This window comes from Humulus lupulus, chromosome 7, assembly GCF_963169125.1.
Source record: "Humulus lupulus chromosome 7, drHumLupu1.1, whole genome shotgun sequence".
NCBI lineage: Eukaryota > Viridiplantae > Streptophyta > Magnoliopsida > Rosales > Cannabaceae > Humulus > Humulus lupulus.
Window position 1 is genome coordinate 189,710,775 of NC_084799.1, and position 17,222 is coordinate 189,727,996.

The window sequence follows — 17,222 nt, forward strand, 5'->3', positions numbered from 1 at the left end:
CACAATAACAATATAATTGATGCTCCATATTCAAACTCTACCTCCTTCTCTCCTCCGTCACTATGTCTCGCCTATTCCGATCACTCATTAATCATATATATTAGATCTCATACCATTTTAATGACCAATTAACGATTTCTATCAACAATAAAAGAAAAATATGTTTTGTAATTTTACCATTTACCAACATACATTTTAGCTTTTGTGTCGATTTGAACATTTTCTATCAAAATCTAAAAAAAAAATGTGGTAATATTGAGCAAGATTACAATTTATAATAGGATACTAGGTCCAACGAAAGATGTAAATATTGTGTTATATTTGACATAAAAAATTAATAAAGGTGTGTTTGGAAAGTCACCATATAGTTGGAATTGGGTGTAATTTGAAGTAATTACTCGATTTTACATGTTTGTCTGACCATGTAATTACCCAGTAAATATGTAATTCAAGATAATTGAGGGGTCTCAATTACACTCTCCAATTCTCATAAACTCATGAGAATTTGGTATAATTAATAATTACTATCAATTTTAAAATATATTTATTACACAATATTACTTTTTTGTGTAATTACTAACTATTTTGTCAAACATGACAATAAGAATTCATAAGTAATTACCACTTGATATCCAAACCAACCATATATTTTAAAATATAGTATAATTACTCAAATATGTGATTATTATCTAATTACACGATCTAATAATTATACAATTATTTCCAACATGCCCTAAGTAACATATTTTGTACAAATTTTATAAATATGCTCCAGTGCACAATTTATAAAAATTGATGTAAATATGAATTTTTCATCGATACTTATTTAATATTTTAGTGAAAATATGAAATAATAATTTTATTTTCTTTCATTTTATTATATAAAAAGTATTTATTTACATTTAAAGCTATACTAAAATCAATAATTTAATATTAAAAATAAATAATTAATTAATGCTGCTTTAAGTATACACAATGGTATATTCTATGCCAAATTTGACAAAACTTTTAGCATGTATCAAATTTGACACATAATTTGGCACAATTGGAACTTTTTTTTTGTTTTTTGTAAAGTGTGCTACAATTTAACACTATATCATCAAGCACTCCATTGGAAATAATCTTATAGTAAAATCGTAAATTCAATCATGATTTTTGTTTTAAAAAATATAAAATGGGTCAATTAGTGTGTGACACGTCTGGTTAATCAATACTCAACAACTCTAATGTAATGTATGAAAAACACTATTTTAACTACATTTAAGAACTAATTCTACATATAAAAAGGGCCTTTTTTCATAAATACCCACTTTTTATGTTTTTTTTAATTTTTACGGTCCTTCATTCTTTTTTTACATTTTTACTAATTTAAGTTCTCAAAAATACGATTTTAATGTTTCAAAATTACAAAAATACGATTTACATTAAACATTAACTCACAAAACATAACGTTAAACAAACAACAAGAAAGCAACACAACAATAACCTCACAATAACATAGTGTAACTCATTGCAGCTATAAAAAAACAAAAAAAAAACATCAAAAAACTCATTCTTACATTTTAAAAAAACAACACACTACAATACAATATAAAAAAAGTATCTTAAATGCAATACGACAACAACCTCACAACAATACAGTGTTGAAAATGCAATTAGACAGCAATTCATTGCATTAACTTAAACTAAACTAAACTAAAAAATAATAAAAAAGCAACCTCAAAATAATTTTTCCCTGCATTTTTAAATGTGTCAAAAATAAACTAAAAATATATCCCAAAACAATTAAACATATATCCAAAATAAACTAAAAAAATAATTGAAAAACAACTAAACATTAACCCACTACATACTAACACATTAAAAAATAACTAAAAAACAACAATTGGACAACAACTAGAAATCAACCCATAGCATACTAACATGTTTTTTTTTTTAAATTCAAAATATATCTGAAAACAAATAAATAATAATTAGACATCAACACAACAACAGAACAACTATATAAACTTAAACAACTAAAAAAAACAACATGAAAACACCTATACATAAATCTAAACAACACAAAAAACAACCTAAACTCAACTAGATGACAACCCCAGAACAATATAGTGTTTAAAAAATACATGCAAATCAACTAAACATCAATATTTTTTTTTGTAGTAACTAAACATCAACATATTGCATCAACAAAAAATAAACTTAAAAACAACATTGAAAAACTTCTAATTGCATTGTAAAATATGTAAAAAATACACTAAAAATATTGATGAGATCATATGACATAAATCCAAAATAAACAGGAAAAATAACCCAAAAAAAAAACAACAAAAGAATAACATTGAAAAACTTATCACAACATTGTAAAATGTGTCAAGAAAAACTAAAAATTTATTCAATTAGAAATTAACTAAACATCAATCCAAAATATACCTCAGAACAACTAAACATATACATAAAATAACTAAAAATCAACTGCAAAAAATCATAAAAAGAAAAACTTGAATAAAAACTTAAAATCAACTCAACACATACTTAAATTATATCAGAAGTATACTAAAATTATACTTAAAAAAACTTAGATCTATTACATATTAAAATGAGCCAAAAATATACTTAAAATATACCTCAAAGCAACCACCCATATGCCCAAAATAAACTCGAAAAATAATAAATAAAAACTAGATATCATCACAGAATATACTAAGAAAACTAAATATATAGTCAAAATAAATTAAAAAACAACCCACACAACAACTAAAAAATAAACTTATCATTAACATTAACCAAACTTGAAGCAGCAATTCTTTCTAAATTTTTGCAATAAATAAACTAAATCATAAAACACATAAATTAAGAAATTTAGCAAATGCTCAACCTCAACTAAAATTGACACAACAACTATTTCTATTTTTTCGCAAAAAAAAAAAAAAATCAACTAAATACAAAATAAATTGAAACTTTTTGTTTTCTCAAGTAAATGAGAACAAAGTTTTCTATGAACGTTTGTGTGTGTATGTATGTGTAACGTCTCAAATTTGCTAATAAGGCTTAGTGTCTTGATTAGCGTGTCGGGAGGACAATAATTGATTTAATTATGTTATTATGTGGATTAAATGATTATGTGATTAGGAATGCATGTTAGCATCACTAGTCTTATTTTCTCCTCCTTTACTCGGTCCACCCATGATAGACTCGAAAGTCTGAAGCTCGTTCATAAGCTGCGTCATACCATAATTAAGTTTATTCATGTGATAGTTGGTGCTAAACGGTAGGAAAGCTGGAGAGAGATTGTTGAGGATTAAGCTGACTTGAGTCTCCTAATCTATTGTAGATGCATGCAGTTCAGATTCCTGAAAGTAGTTCGTCATCTTGATCAGGTGATCACGAACGTGCTGAGACAGTGCCATCCGAGCATTGGCATATTTCTTGGTGGCGCTCAAAACGAGTCCACACAAATTTGCCCCGAACATGTCTTGGAGCTGATCCATGATTTTGTAGGCCATCTCGACATTCTCCATCTTTGTCTTAAGAGTATCGACCATACTAGTCAACATGTAGTATCGTGCCTTGTTATTAGCCGCGTGCCAATGCTCGTATTTGTCTCTTACAGACTTGGTAGCTCAGCTGGAACTTCCGTGGATTCCTCAGTCATGACGAACTTGGAGTTGTCACCAATCAACACAATGTTGATATTCTGCTTCCACTTAAGGAAGTTCTCTCCAGTGAGCTTCTCCATCAATAGTTGAGAAATGATGGGAGTAGACATAGCCATAATTAAAACTACAAGTTATCAATAAAATAGATATCAATCACTTTTTCTCAATAAAACTTCTACTCACACAAATTTTAAGAAATAGCACAATATATACCAAATATATGCAAGATATGAGGAAAAATACCAAAAACAATCATATCTCTATTTCTTTAGGTTTGTTATACCCAGATTTCGAGCTATGTTAAATGTAACCTCGAAAGTTGGATTCACAAACGAATGGACTCGTAAGGTTTAGAGTATGCTCCAAGACTACATATCGAGCCTGCAAGACTGAGACGACCTCGAATATGGTGACCTCGAAGTGTTCACGATCTTGAAAGGTAGCTCCGGAGACGCATCTATCCTCAGGGATGACCTCGGATCAGGGGTCCCGAGCTCGACGCACATATGATCTCGAAAGCCATGTGACCTCGGGAGATGTCATTAGCTCGAAAGCTGACGAGAAACCTGGGAGGCTAAGGCCTTGGAGATATATGATAAAAACCGTAAATATCTATAAGTGTTATCCATAAGAGACGTAATCTTCATTTATTACTGTAAATCCCCTAAAGTCGTGGGATATTATTTGGTTAGGTATACGCCCCCTGGTCTTCAGGGGACGTTTCCTTTTATATCTGATTATAGGCATTTAAAGCCATTTATTTTATTTACACAAAAAGAGTAACTACCCAAAATATGTGGGATAGTATTCTGCAACCTTCTCTATAAATAGAGAGGTCATGCACCATTGTAATGGACCAAAATTCTGAACCTTGAGAGAAAACTCTGAAGAATTCATGCTTAAGAATTTTCAGAGATAATCTTGAGTTTAATAACAGAGACTCGTGGACGAGGCAGATTTAACTGCTGAACCACGTAAAAATCGTGTTTTGTGTTGTTATTTTTTAATTGGTCATTACTAGTAATTGTTTACGTGCTCTTCTTTCACTGTTGACGAAAAACGGCGTCAACAAGGTTTTTAACTAATCTATGATATCATTGTCCCAGTTGGCGAGAGTAAAAAAAAATACTATTAGTGAAATAAAGTTCTAAACTCATTTAATAATGGACACCGTTATTTTGAACCTACTATTCGATCAAAATAAGAAAACAAAATTTCTTATTTTATGAGCTAGACCCACGATTTTGATAATCATAGATTTAGTCCTAGCAGTCACCGTGAGGGGGAGTCTATCAGAATTTGACCTATAATTATCTATCTTTTTAAATCTAACCTTGTCAGAATAACTAATGTACATCTTTCGTAGGGGGCCAATCCAAGCATCTCGAGGCCCCATTAAGCTATCGACCTTGTTAAACTAACGGTGGAGATCGAATATAATTCTTAAAACAAGCTCATTATGTAATTAAGTTAGTATTTTTATTATCATTTTTTTGAAAATTAATGAATAAGGTTATTCAAAAAATTAATTTGTGAAATAATATTTAAAACTAGAGTCCTATAATTTTATATTAATTCTAAAGTATCACATTGAAACAAATTCAATTAAATTAGAATTAATTTGTTGCTAATCAATTATTAGGTTCAACTATCTATAAAAATAAACATAAGACAATTAAATCCAACTCAGGTAAATGGGCATTAACAATTGAGTTTGCATGGAGGAGGATTAGGCTCAGTATGTCGTACCCTCTACTAAGGTCCCCTAACTTCCACACAAAACCCAAAAGACTGTAATTTAAACATTCGTTTTATTAATTGTTATCAATTGATTAGGCACAATATAATCATGCAAAGCAAATGCACCTTCACAAGTGGAATCACCCACAAGAGAAGAATTTAAACTTTACATTTTCTAATGGGGCCAAAATAAAACTTATCATTTTATGAATATTTTATTTGGCAACCAAAACCACATATATATCTAAACATATGAGACACTATATGCATCTAAGCCCAGTTGCAAAAATCACATATAGTTCACGGATATGTCACATAATTGAATATCCTAATCATGTTACTAAATGAGCAATATATATATATATATATGCAAAAATGTCACGATTTATCACATTTGCAAAAATACCATAATTAATTAATCTAGAATTTATCTACACAAAATTCATAATTAAATGCAATCTTGCAAAAATAATTAAGTCAATTTAAATAAAATCCATAACATAAACTAAGTTAATTTTTATTTTATTTATCAACAATTAACTCAATTATGTTATTTTAGGAAATATATTAAATTAATAAAATTTAATTTAATATTTGTGGGATATTTGATTTTAAAGAATAACTGCACAAAAATCTAATAGATACTAAGATATTAATAAAACTACTTTCTATTTTTATACAAAAATAATTAATTTTATTATTATGATAACCGAAACATCTCAAAATTATTTATTTTCAAATTCAACCAAAAAATCTTATTCCTTTTAAAAAAATATCTATTTTCAAAATCAACTAAAATATCTTAGATATTTACCATAACTTTCAAAATCAATATCTAATTTTTGAAAAAAAATAATCAATTTTATCAACATGGTTATAAAAAAAAAGATATTTTGATATTTTGAATTAAGTTAACAAAATAAATTAATAAAAAGATAATAATTTAAAATTAAGATATTTTTAGCAATTTTGTTTTGTGAAAAAAGCTTGTTGCGAGCCCCGCATAGGGCCACCGTATTGCCCCGGCGTCCCTGACGACTTTTTATTGTGTGCCCGGCACACAAACTGCCCAATCAGTTCCAATTTTTTTTTTTTTTTAAATTCTGTGCAGTTTTTCAATCCTAAAATAAACAAAAATTGCAACAAATACACATAAACATAATATGCTTGATACTAAAACAAAATCCATTCAATTATGTTAAACATATCTCAAAATTCATTAAACATATTCATACATGAAAATATTGATTACAAGGCACTGATGCTAGTTGTTGGGAATACATTTTACCAAAACATAAATATTTTATGTATGTTTCATATATTAAACAAATTAACATATAAAACAACCTAGAAACATGTTTCTAATGAATTTCATTAAGTAAATCAAATAACAGAGTTCAAGAATCATACTTTTACGCAACGGATATTGAGACTCCTTACTTCACTTTCTCTAACCCTTGTTCCTTCCTGTCACAGAGTAATGACAAGAGAGTGAAATGGATCTTCAAATTACACAGTCTTTCACAATTACATTTGATCACCTAGACTAGAGTGGGCAATTCTCAACACATGAGATATGAAAATTATAAAGAAGATGAGAGAATATGAGCGGCTGCAATAAGTCTCTTGAGTTAATGTTTTTGCTTTTTCAAAACACTAGTTTTAGCTTACAAAACCCTAGACTTAAGTATCTATTTATAGCAACACTTTAAGGTTAATTTAATTTAATTAATTAATTAAAATAATAGCTTAAAAATCCCTATATAGCTGAATATTAGATATTTTGCCAAGACTTGGGATTTTCCATTTTTAAATTCAAAGTATAAATTTTTAAAAAAAATTCAAATACTATTATTTTCTATAATTATATAATAAAATAAAACTATTCTTAATCAATTAAAAATAATATAATATAATATATAAAGAGATTTTGTTTAACCGAATCTTATAAAGTTTTTATCAAAACTTTATATACATATATATAATTATAATTATATTTAAACAATAGTTAATTAATTGAATAAATCATTTATTCAAATTAACTAATTATAATTTTGAACCTTGATTTATTACTACTATCAATTTGATACCAATTTTTAATAATTAATAAATTTGCCCAAATTTATCTTTTCTTATTTAAATTTTGACATCTTAGTAAAATTGTCCAAAATTGACACAAAACAATTTTAACAATCTTAATTGATAATTAAACCAATTAATCGAGACTATCTAGATGATTTAATCAAATGCATTGTGGGGACCATGGACCCATAAATTCAAGCTACAATATGTTACTGTAAAATTATTGTCGAATAATTTCACTACTTTATTAATTCCTCGTGACTCCACTAAAGACTCAGAATTGCACTCTTGAACTTATAGAACACTTTACACTTAAAGTGAATACGTTATCCATTGTTACAACCATAATTTGTCATTGAATCATCTATAGATGATCTACAACTGAGTTGGGTACAAATTACTGTTTTATCCCTCATTGTATTTTATCCTTAAATACCACTAAGTTCTTTGTAAATTATATTTCCGTAAACTTTAATCACAGAAACGAGTACTCAATCATTTAACTCGTTGAACCAAGCTATAAGGTGATCATCATTTCACTTCTTGTTAGAAGTTATAGATGTTCATATCTATGATTAACACTCCCACTCAATAATACTACCAAGTCCCCAAGATGTAAGTATGGGTTAGTCCGTAGGGTAAGCTGGTAACGAACAAATCAAATGACTTGAATAATACAATTAGTTAGAATACTAACCACTCATAATTGAGATTGAATTGACCTATAGTCAACTTTATGATATGACTTTATTAGATAATAACGGTACATTTACTTATCTATCTAAATCAATATCGATCCAGTCTGATGTAACAAACACATCCGATCTTATCTACTTTGCTAATGTTCTCAAAAGAACATAACACTACAATGTGTAAGTAGACCATATCATAGATTGGCAAGTCAGTGTATGTAACGACCCAAATTTCCTAATAAGGTTTAGGACCTTGATTAGGAGGCCGGGATGGCCATAATTGATTTATTGTGCCATTATATGATTATATGCATGGTTATGTGGATCATATTATTATATGATGATAAAGGCATGCATAGGGGTATATATTTTGTTATGAAGGTATTTTGGTAATTTGGCCCATTGAGGGCATAAATGTAAATATCTGTGATAAATGTTGAGACCACATTATTATGTGGATATATTTGTAGCTTGTGATTCGCGGCGATCCTAACAAGCGGTTTAGCGGGAAAGTCACAGCGGGGATTTATACCCGGCTCGGGGTGAGCCTGGGGATGTATCTGAGGATATATTGGAAATGATTTGATATTGAGAAATATAATTGGTGATTAGTTAGGTATCAAAAAGTAAGCGGTAAATATTAAAGACACTCGAGGAATTAGCGGGAATTGGGAGTAATGACCAAAATGCCCCTAGAGTGATTTAAAGGTTTAGTTATTATTGGGAGGGCAAGATGGTCATTTGGCTTACTAAAGGATAAGTTATATTCTGCTTTATAATTCTAATGGAAGTTGTAGATAGACTCAGAAGCTTAAGGAAAAGAAAAGAAGAAGGAAGGAAAGAAAAACAGAACACTTAGAGCTATTACTTTCTCTCTTTCGGCTGGGTCATCTCTTCACCATTATTTGTGAGTTTTGGAGCTGGAATTCCAGAGTAAGCTCAGGATGGAGCTTGGGGCTAAAGAGCTTGGTGAAGCTATAAGAGCTAGCAGGGATTAGCCAGTCAATTGAGGTAAGTTTCAAGGTTTCCTGATGTGTTTTTTTCTGAGTTTTATTGAGATGGTTTCTAAGCTTGAGTTTTGGATGGAATAAAGGGATATAAGCTTGAGGAGTTGAAGGGCTTGAGGCTGGTTGGATGCTAGGGATAACTTAAGGTCAAAATTCTCCATAGAAGGTAACAAGTTCTGGCTTTGAAGTTCTTAGTTTCTGAGTTTTTGGTTGAATCTTTTAGTTCTTGGGTTCAATGTTTGTTTTCTTAGTTTGATGATGCATGTGGTTAAGTCTTGTGTTATTGGGCCATTTGGGATGAGATATAGGTGATGGTAGACTCAATTTGGTGTGTAGTTGAGGTTTGGAAGGGTTCTAAGGGGTTTTGGTTCAAGAAAATCGAAGAAGGGAAAAATAGGGTGTTGCTGGTCTGTGACTAGCGCTGTAGCGCTATCCTTTGAGCGCTACAGCGCTAGGCTTGGGCTTTCTGGGCATTTTTGGCTCTGCTAGTAGTGCTGTAGCGGCCTCCTTAGAGCACTGTAGCGCTACCCTGTTTCCAAAAATGGGTTTTTGGGTTATTTCTTAGGGTTTTTGCCCGGGGGCTCGGGGTTTGATTCCACCACCCCGTTTGGTGGAATTAGGGCTTCCCGGGGACTCGAGATTGGTCCCAAGGCTAGGTTTTGGATTTGATATTTGGTGATGATTCTGATCTATGGCTGTGACTAGGTGCGCACTAAGGTTCAGACGAGATCGTGCTTGAGGATCAATTGAACGAGCTAGCAAAATCTAAAGGTAAGAAAATTGCACCCGATTATGTGGTTAGGTTGGGGCTAAGTGTTCCCTATACTTGTATGCATTATTATGTGGTTGTTATGGGACTAAGGGCTCCCTATATTTGTATGATGTCATAGATGGTATTATGCCATGGGACATAAGATAAACGGCCTAAGGGTGCCGTAAATAATATTTGCGCACATGGTGCGGCTCAGACACTGGTAGCCGAGGACAGCTTATTAATCACTGAGCTCGGTTAAGCTGGCCGAAGTCAGTGGGTATTACACTGGGGGCGGCCTAAGTGAGCCGAAGACAGTGGGTTAAACAGAGGGAGCGACCTAAGGGTGCCGACCCTAAATATTGTGTAATGATTGAGATAAACTGTTGATTATGCATATGATTTGCAATCTGATAGATATGATATGTTGATTATCTGGATGACAAATTGTTAGTTTGTCGGTTGTTATCACTGAATAGGTGAATGTTATGAATTGCTGAATTCTTGATTATGTGTTGTGGAATATCTGGTTATTGATATTGATCATGCCATGTTATTACGTTTTCTTGCTGGGCCTCAGCTCATGGGTGCTACGTGGTGCAGGTAAAGGCAAGGGCATGTAGATTCAACCATGAGTTGGAGAGCTTTGGGGGCGAGGTGTACATTGTCAGCTGCTCGGCCACCACAATCGAGGGATTGTACAGGGACGGAAACCTAAAATGTGTATTTTGCCATTAGAGTGGCCTGAGTTGTTTATAACTTCTAGAATTTTGTAAATATATCATCCAAACCTTGTTTTGAGAGTCTATGTATTAAACTTTCATTTTTAACGAAAACAACTTATTTATGACCAAAATCTTTTATTCCTACTCAGTTGATGATTTAGATTCACAGTTTGTTCAAATGAATTGATTAGCAAGTCTTGCACTATTTTAAACACACAGTGTGACTGTCTTGGTTACCCAGGGCGTTACAACTTGGTATCAGAGCCGTCTAGGTTTATGGGTTCCTGAAGACTGGCTGGACATGTACACTCGCCGCTAAAGACAAGCTCGACTCAAGGGTTTGTAATTGAATACATGAAATTGTATGCTTAAGTGCTTGAATGAAATATGAGTGTATTAATTGGTATGATTAATAGGAAGCATGAGATACTGATAAGGCTTGGCCCTTGATTGTTGTGTGGTGATATTAAGGCATGCTGATTAGCATTGCTCTTGCATGTGGATGAAAACTTGGATAATGATTGGTGTATGGATTGCAGGTTATTGTACGCCCTGATTTTACCACGGGCTGATTAGCAGTCGGAGCTGCGACCTAATCATGATTATCCCATGGACATCCCCAAGACCGGAGCTCCCGTCAAGAGGTCGTACCTCTTAAGCTCGGGGTAACCCAAGGGTTTGCCAAGATTGCCTAGGACCTGCGTCCGGACTCTGAAGGCCGAAGGTCGAGTTAAATATCCAGCTCGTGGTACGATCTGGATATGGAGGCTATGACCCTTTGTAAAGTCTGCACACGCAAGGTAAACGTGCATATATCAGACATCATGTGTCTGATATCCCCCTGACTTCTCGGACACGCAGCAGGAACGTGCGTGTTCAGACACCCACGACTGGGTTGGGCCGTGCGGCCCAATATCTCCTTACCTATTGATTTGACCACACTTATGTGTCAGGTTTAGGAATTAATCATGAATGTCACAGAGTTGATACGATAGGTAAGAGGGTCACGGGATGACCTTCTTACCAACTCCCAGGTGCCTTCTCCTATAAATATGGAGACCCTGGGAGATAATAAGGGTTGGACTCTCAATTGTAAAAAGACTCTGTAATCAAATACCCAATATATATCAATAATATTGACTAGTGGAGTAGAAGGATTTTAACCTTTGAACCACTTAAAAAACGTGTCTTGAGTCACCTCTTTCATTCTCTAAGATCATATATCTGGTACGGTTCATTATTAGCACTAATCTCTTTCTTTTCTTCTTCTAATTACCTGTTGGCGAAGAACCGCGTCAACAGTTTGGTGCTTTCATTGAGAGCAAGTTCGATTAGTGTTGTGGCAAACATCCAACTATGGTGACTACTCGGTCCAGGCATGGTAACGAGACAGAACAACATGATGGGCAGGAGGCTCATCATACTACCATCCCTGGTGAACAAGTTCCTGAAGCCCAGCAGCGACCAGGAAAGCAGCCGGCGGGCCAAGATGATACTGGTAGTTCGGCGCCCCGGCCGCCTAATCCGAACCCATGTTATTATACTGCGGTGGAGATGGAGAACACTCAGCTGAGGAGCCAATTAGCAACAGCTAGTCAGCAAATCCAGGATATGCTGGCCTGACTACCCCCTCTCACAACCGGCGTTAACGTCGGAGAGAGGCAAGGCGAGGCGAGGCTCCTAAGTCCCGCCGGGGTAACCGGTCCAGGCACAACCGTTCAGATAGACTTCCAGCAGCCGACTCCACACCTTCATCACACCGACAAGAGCCAAACTTCGAGGAAATGCCTAGGGCCGGACAACAGCAATACAGTCGTTCGGTCAGGACGTCGACTCCTTGCTCCCAACCATCCTCGAGAACGCCCAGGGGAGCTCGAGGAAATTCTCGAAGGAGATCCGGGGAGGGCTCGCGACGTCGGCCCGTCCCCGACGACCGTCCTGCGCCTCGTCCAGATCGCCCGGCGCGGGACTAGCAGGTTGGCTGGGCCGAAAGGCCCCCACCAAACTTGATCCGTCCAGACGGAACTAGGATCACCTCCCCAGTCAGGCATCCTCCTTCTCCAATCAGATATCCGTCTCCTCCTCGGCCCGTCCGAGACATCCCAGCCTATGGGAGTAGTAGGAGAAACCCGCCATCAGCTGGACCTTTCCGGCGTAGCAGGGCTCCAGGGGAAAGCTCAGGTCCTCATCACCAAAGGCGGACTCCAAGCCTATCCAGCAGGAGCTGCTGGACCGGCAGTCGTCGGAGTGATCTCTCTGGGGGAGACCTGCGTCAGCGTTTAAGTTTGGCACAAAGTCACCAGACCACCCAGGGAGGTGACCTGCGAGATCGCCTCAACTCTCATAGAGGGGACAAAGCAGGAGGAGATGGCCAGGCTCGCTCAGGGGGGGCCCTGTCCGAGGTACGTAACGGAGGGAATTTCCCAAATAACCTATCTCAAGATAGGAGGGGCAATAACCCACCAAATATGTACAATGGGTCCGGAGCTGTTGAACAGCCCCGGAATAACCAAGGACATCAGGACCAAACCCTCAAGTGCCTGACTCAGATGGAGGAGCTGATGAGGAAGCTCCTATCAGAAAAAGAAAAAGATGAATATGATTTAGGGGACGAGATGGAACTCTTCGCCCCCAATATAGCAGCGACGACATACCCATCTGGTTTCCGTATGCCTCACTTGTCAAAGTTCAATAGGGACGGAGATCCATCGGACCATTTAGGGATGTTCAACACCCTAATGATGGCCCATAACATTGGCCCCGAGCTGAGATACTTAATCTTCCCTTCCACACTGACTGGACCTGCCAGACAGTGGTTCAAGCAAAGTAAAAGACAGTCAATCAGTTCCTGGAAGACCTTCTCAGCTGACTTCAAGAGGGCATTCCGAGCCTCCCAGGTCGCCCGTGTTCAGGCCGACTCCCTGGCTAACGTGAGACAGCAGCCCGGTGAGACTCTGAAGGCCTACCTGAGCAGATTCGCAAACGTCGATGCTCGGGCTAGAGACGTGGATGATAGCTCCAAGCTCATGGCCATGAGAACCGAAATCCTTGTCGGAAGAGACCTCTGGAAGGATATACAAAGAAAGGGAGTTAGCTCGGTCAACGAATTCCTTAACAGGGCCCAAGAATGGATAAACTTGGAAGAAGCCGAAGCCTCAGCTGCGGGAACCAGACAAGTTCCCGATCAGCCCGCTGGAGTAGGGACAGAGGTTGTGGCAACGACCCAAAATGTCACACAGAACAACCAGCCCGGTGGAGGCAAAAGAAAGGGAAATGGCGAAAACAGTCAGCACGGCCAAAAGAAGAATAAGTCCGTAGACAAGTTTAAGCCCGTTTTCACGACGTATACCGAGCTCACCCAGTCCAGGGAGAGTATCTTCCTGAACAACTCTACTCGAGTCCCCTGGAAGAGGCCGGAGCCATTGAAGCACCACAAGGGAAAGAGAGACACTTCCAAGTTTTGCCGTTTTCATAACAATGTGGGCCACAATACCGATGATTGTAGGCATTTAAAAGACGAGATTGAGACTCTCATCTGAGCCGGCCCCTTGGCTTAATACTCACGGAACAGGGTTCCAATGAGTTGACCTGCTCCAGAAGCCCTAGCCAGTCAGCCCGGGTCTCGGGCAGATCAGGATGTCCCTCCTCCCGTGGTCGGAGGAGAGATATCCACCATCTCTGGAGGTCCGCACATGGCTGGCACGAGCAGAGGCGCCCAGAAGAGATACGTGAACGAACTAAAGGCTCATAACAGAGTGGAGTTCGTCCCGGAGCGGCGTCAGTCAATGCAGCAGCGATTGGAGAGGCAACCAATCATTTTTACGGAGGAAGATGCAGGCCATGTCCAGTTCCCTCACAATGACCCCTTGGTTGTAGCAATCCAGCTCGCCAACCAGAGAGTGAGGAGGGTACTAATAGACAATGGGAGTTCGGTGAACCTCCTATTCCGATCCACCTTAGAGAAGATGGGTTTAACTGTCGCCGAGCTAAAGGCAACCTCCATGATGCTGTATGGTTTTTCGGGAGAAGGATCAGTGGCGATAGGGACGATCGAGCTGGTGATCACCCTAGGAGAAGGATCTCGGACAGTCTCCAAACTACTCGAGTTCGTGGTCATAGATTGCTTCGCTGCCTACAACGCCATTTTGGGCCGACCTACGCTCATAGCTTTCGAGGCTGTCACTTCCATTCGACACCTCGCCATGAAGTTCCTTACTTCAACAGGAATCTGCACTATCCATGGCGATCAGCTCGCTGCCAGGGAATGCTACAGCATTTCCATGAAGGGAAAATCTAAACCCGGGCAGCTGGCAATGGCCATTCAGAGTGAAGAGGAATCTCAGGAACCCTTAGTAGATCCTGAGATTGAAAAACCTCAAAGCGCCAAGGGGGAAAATGTCGTCTTAAGTGAGGATATTGACCCCCGAATAGGTGAGGACAGATCCGAACTCCAGGCAATTGAGGAGCTCGAGGAAGTGAACATTGACCCGCAGAATCCGTCACGGACGGTCAGGCTCGGGAAAAACCTCTGCGGCAAGAGGAAGGCGGAGCTGACTACGTTTCTGCGGGATAACTTAGACGTATTTGCCTGGTCCCATGAGGACATAGTGGGGATTAGCCCGAGTGTTATCATGCACACGCTTCATTTGGATAAAAGCATTCCTGCCAAATCTCAGAAGCAAAGACGTTTAGGAACAACCCGGGCTGAAGCCCTAGAAGAAGAAGTAGCCCGGCTCAAAAAATGTGGCTTTATCCGTGAAGCCAAGTTTCCAGTCTAGGTCGCGAATCCCGTGCTAGTTCCAAAGCCTAACGGGAAATGGCGGACCTGTATCGATTTCTCCGACCTGAATAAAGCCTGCCCCAAGGATTATTTTCCATTGCCAAGGATTGACCAGTTGGTGGATACCACGGCGGGGCACGAGCTCATGTCCTTTATGGACGCGTACTCAGGCTACAATTAGATCGCGATGAATCCGGCGGACCAGGAACACACCAGCTTCATGACCCCGACTAACGTCTATTGTTACAAGGTCATGCCGTTCGGTCTGAAGAACGCCGGAGCTACCTACCAAAGGCTAGTAAATAGAATGTTCGTGAACCAGATCGGAAAAAACATGGAAGTGTATGTTGATGACATGCTAGTCAAGTCAAAGGCTGCCGATAACCATGTTTCCTACCTGGGAGAATGTTTTAAAATACTACGGGAATATGGCATGAGGCTCAATCCGCAGAAATGCACTTTTGGAGTCGCGTCAGGGAAATTATTGGGGTTCATAGTCAATACACGAGGAATCGAGGCAAACCCCGACAAGATCAGATCATTGCTCGAGCTTCCTTCGCCCAGGTCGCGGAAAGATGTCCAAGGCTTGACAGGAAGGGTGCAGCCCTGAACCAATTTATTTCCAAGTCCACAGATAAGTGTTTGCCCTTCTACAACCTACTCCGAGGAAACAAGAAATTCGAATGGACAGTAGAATGTGAAAGCGCATTCCTCGACCTGAAGGCACATCTGGCTGAGTCGCCCGTGCTATCCAAACCCAAGGCAGGAGAGCCTCTTTTTCTCTATCTGGCTGTCACTGAAGATGCAGCTAGTGCCGTACTGGTGCGAGAAGAGGATCAAATTCAGAAGCCAGTCTACTACATCAGTAAGAGACTTCTCGGGGCGGAATCCCAATACCCACTGATGGAAAAATTGGCGTTTTGCCTTATCACGGCCTCGAGAAGGCTCAGGCCGTACTTCCAGTCCCATTCAATACACGTCATGACCGATCAGCCTCTAAGGCAGGTTTTGCAAAAACCTGAAGCATCGGGACGTTTGTTAAAATGGGCAGTCGAACTCAGTCAGTTCGAGATTTTCTACACTCCGCGAACTGCTATAAAAAGTCAGGCCCTGGCCGATTGTGTGGCTGAATGCACGGGATTCCAGGAGGACCCAGCAGAGGACTCATCCCGGGTCACCTTGCCCCAGTCGTTGTGGAGGATCTTTGTGGACGGTTCATCCAACGTTAGCGGCTCCGGGGCTGGAATCATTTTGATATCCACCGAGGGACATAGATTCCACTCGGCGCTGAGGTTCGGGTTCAAGGCCTCCAACAATGAGGCCGAATACGAAGCTTTGTTAGCCGGACTGAGGATAGCCCAGGAGTTGAAGGCGAGCTCCGTCCAGTGCTTCAGTGACTCCCAGCTCGTGGTAAACCAGGTTCTGGGCAAATATCAAGCGCGGGGACCCAAGATGGCTGCCTATTTGGCAAAGGTAAAAGCCGAGCTGTCCGCATTTGAGCGAGGATCGATCGAACAGATACCTAGGGAACAGAACGCTAATGTAGATGCTCTTGCCAAGCTCGCCACCTCTGGAGAGACGGAGACCTTGGGGTTGGTACCAATAGAATTCTTGGAAAAACCAAGTATAGAAGGAGACAGGACAGAGGTCGAGATGATCGACACCAGGCCGACCTAGATATCCCCCATCCTTGAATATCTCGTCGAGGGCAAGCTGCCTAAAGGACGTAATGATGCACGGCGAATCCTATATCAAGCTCCAAGATATACGATAGTAGATGGTGTAT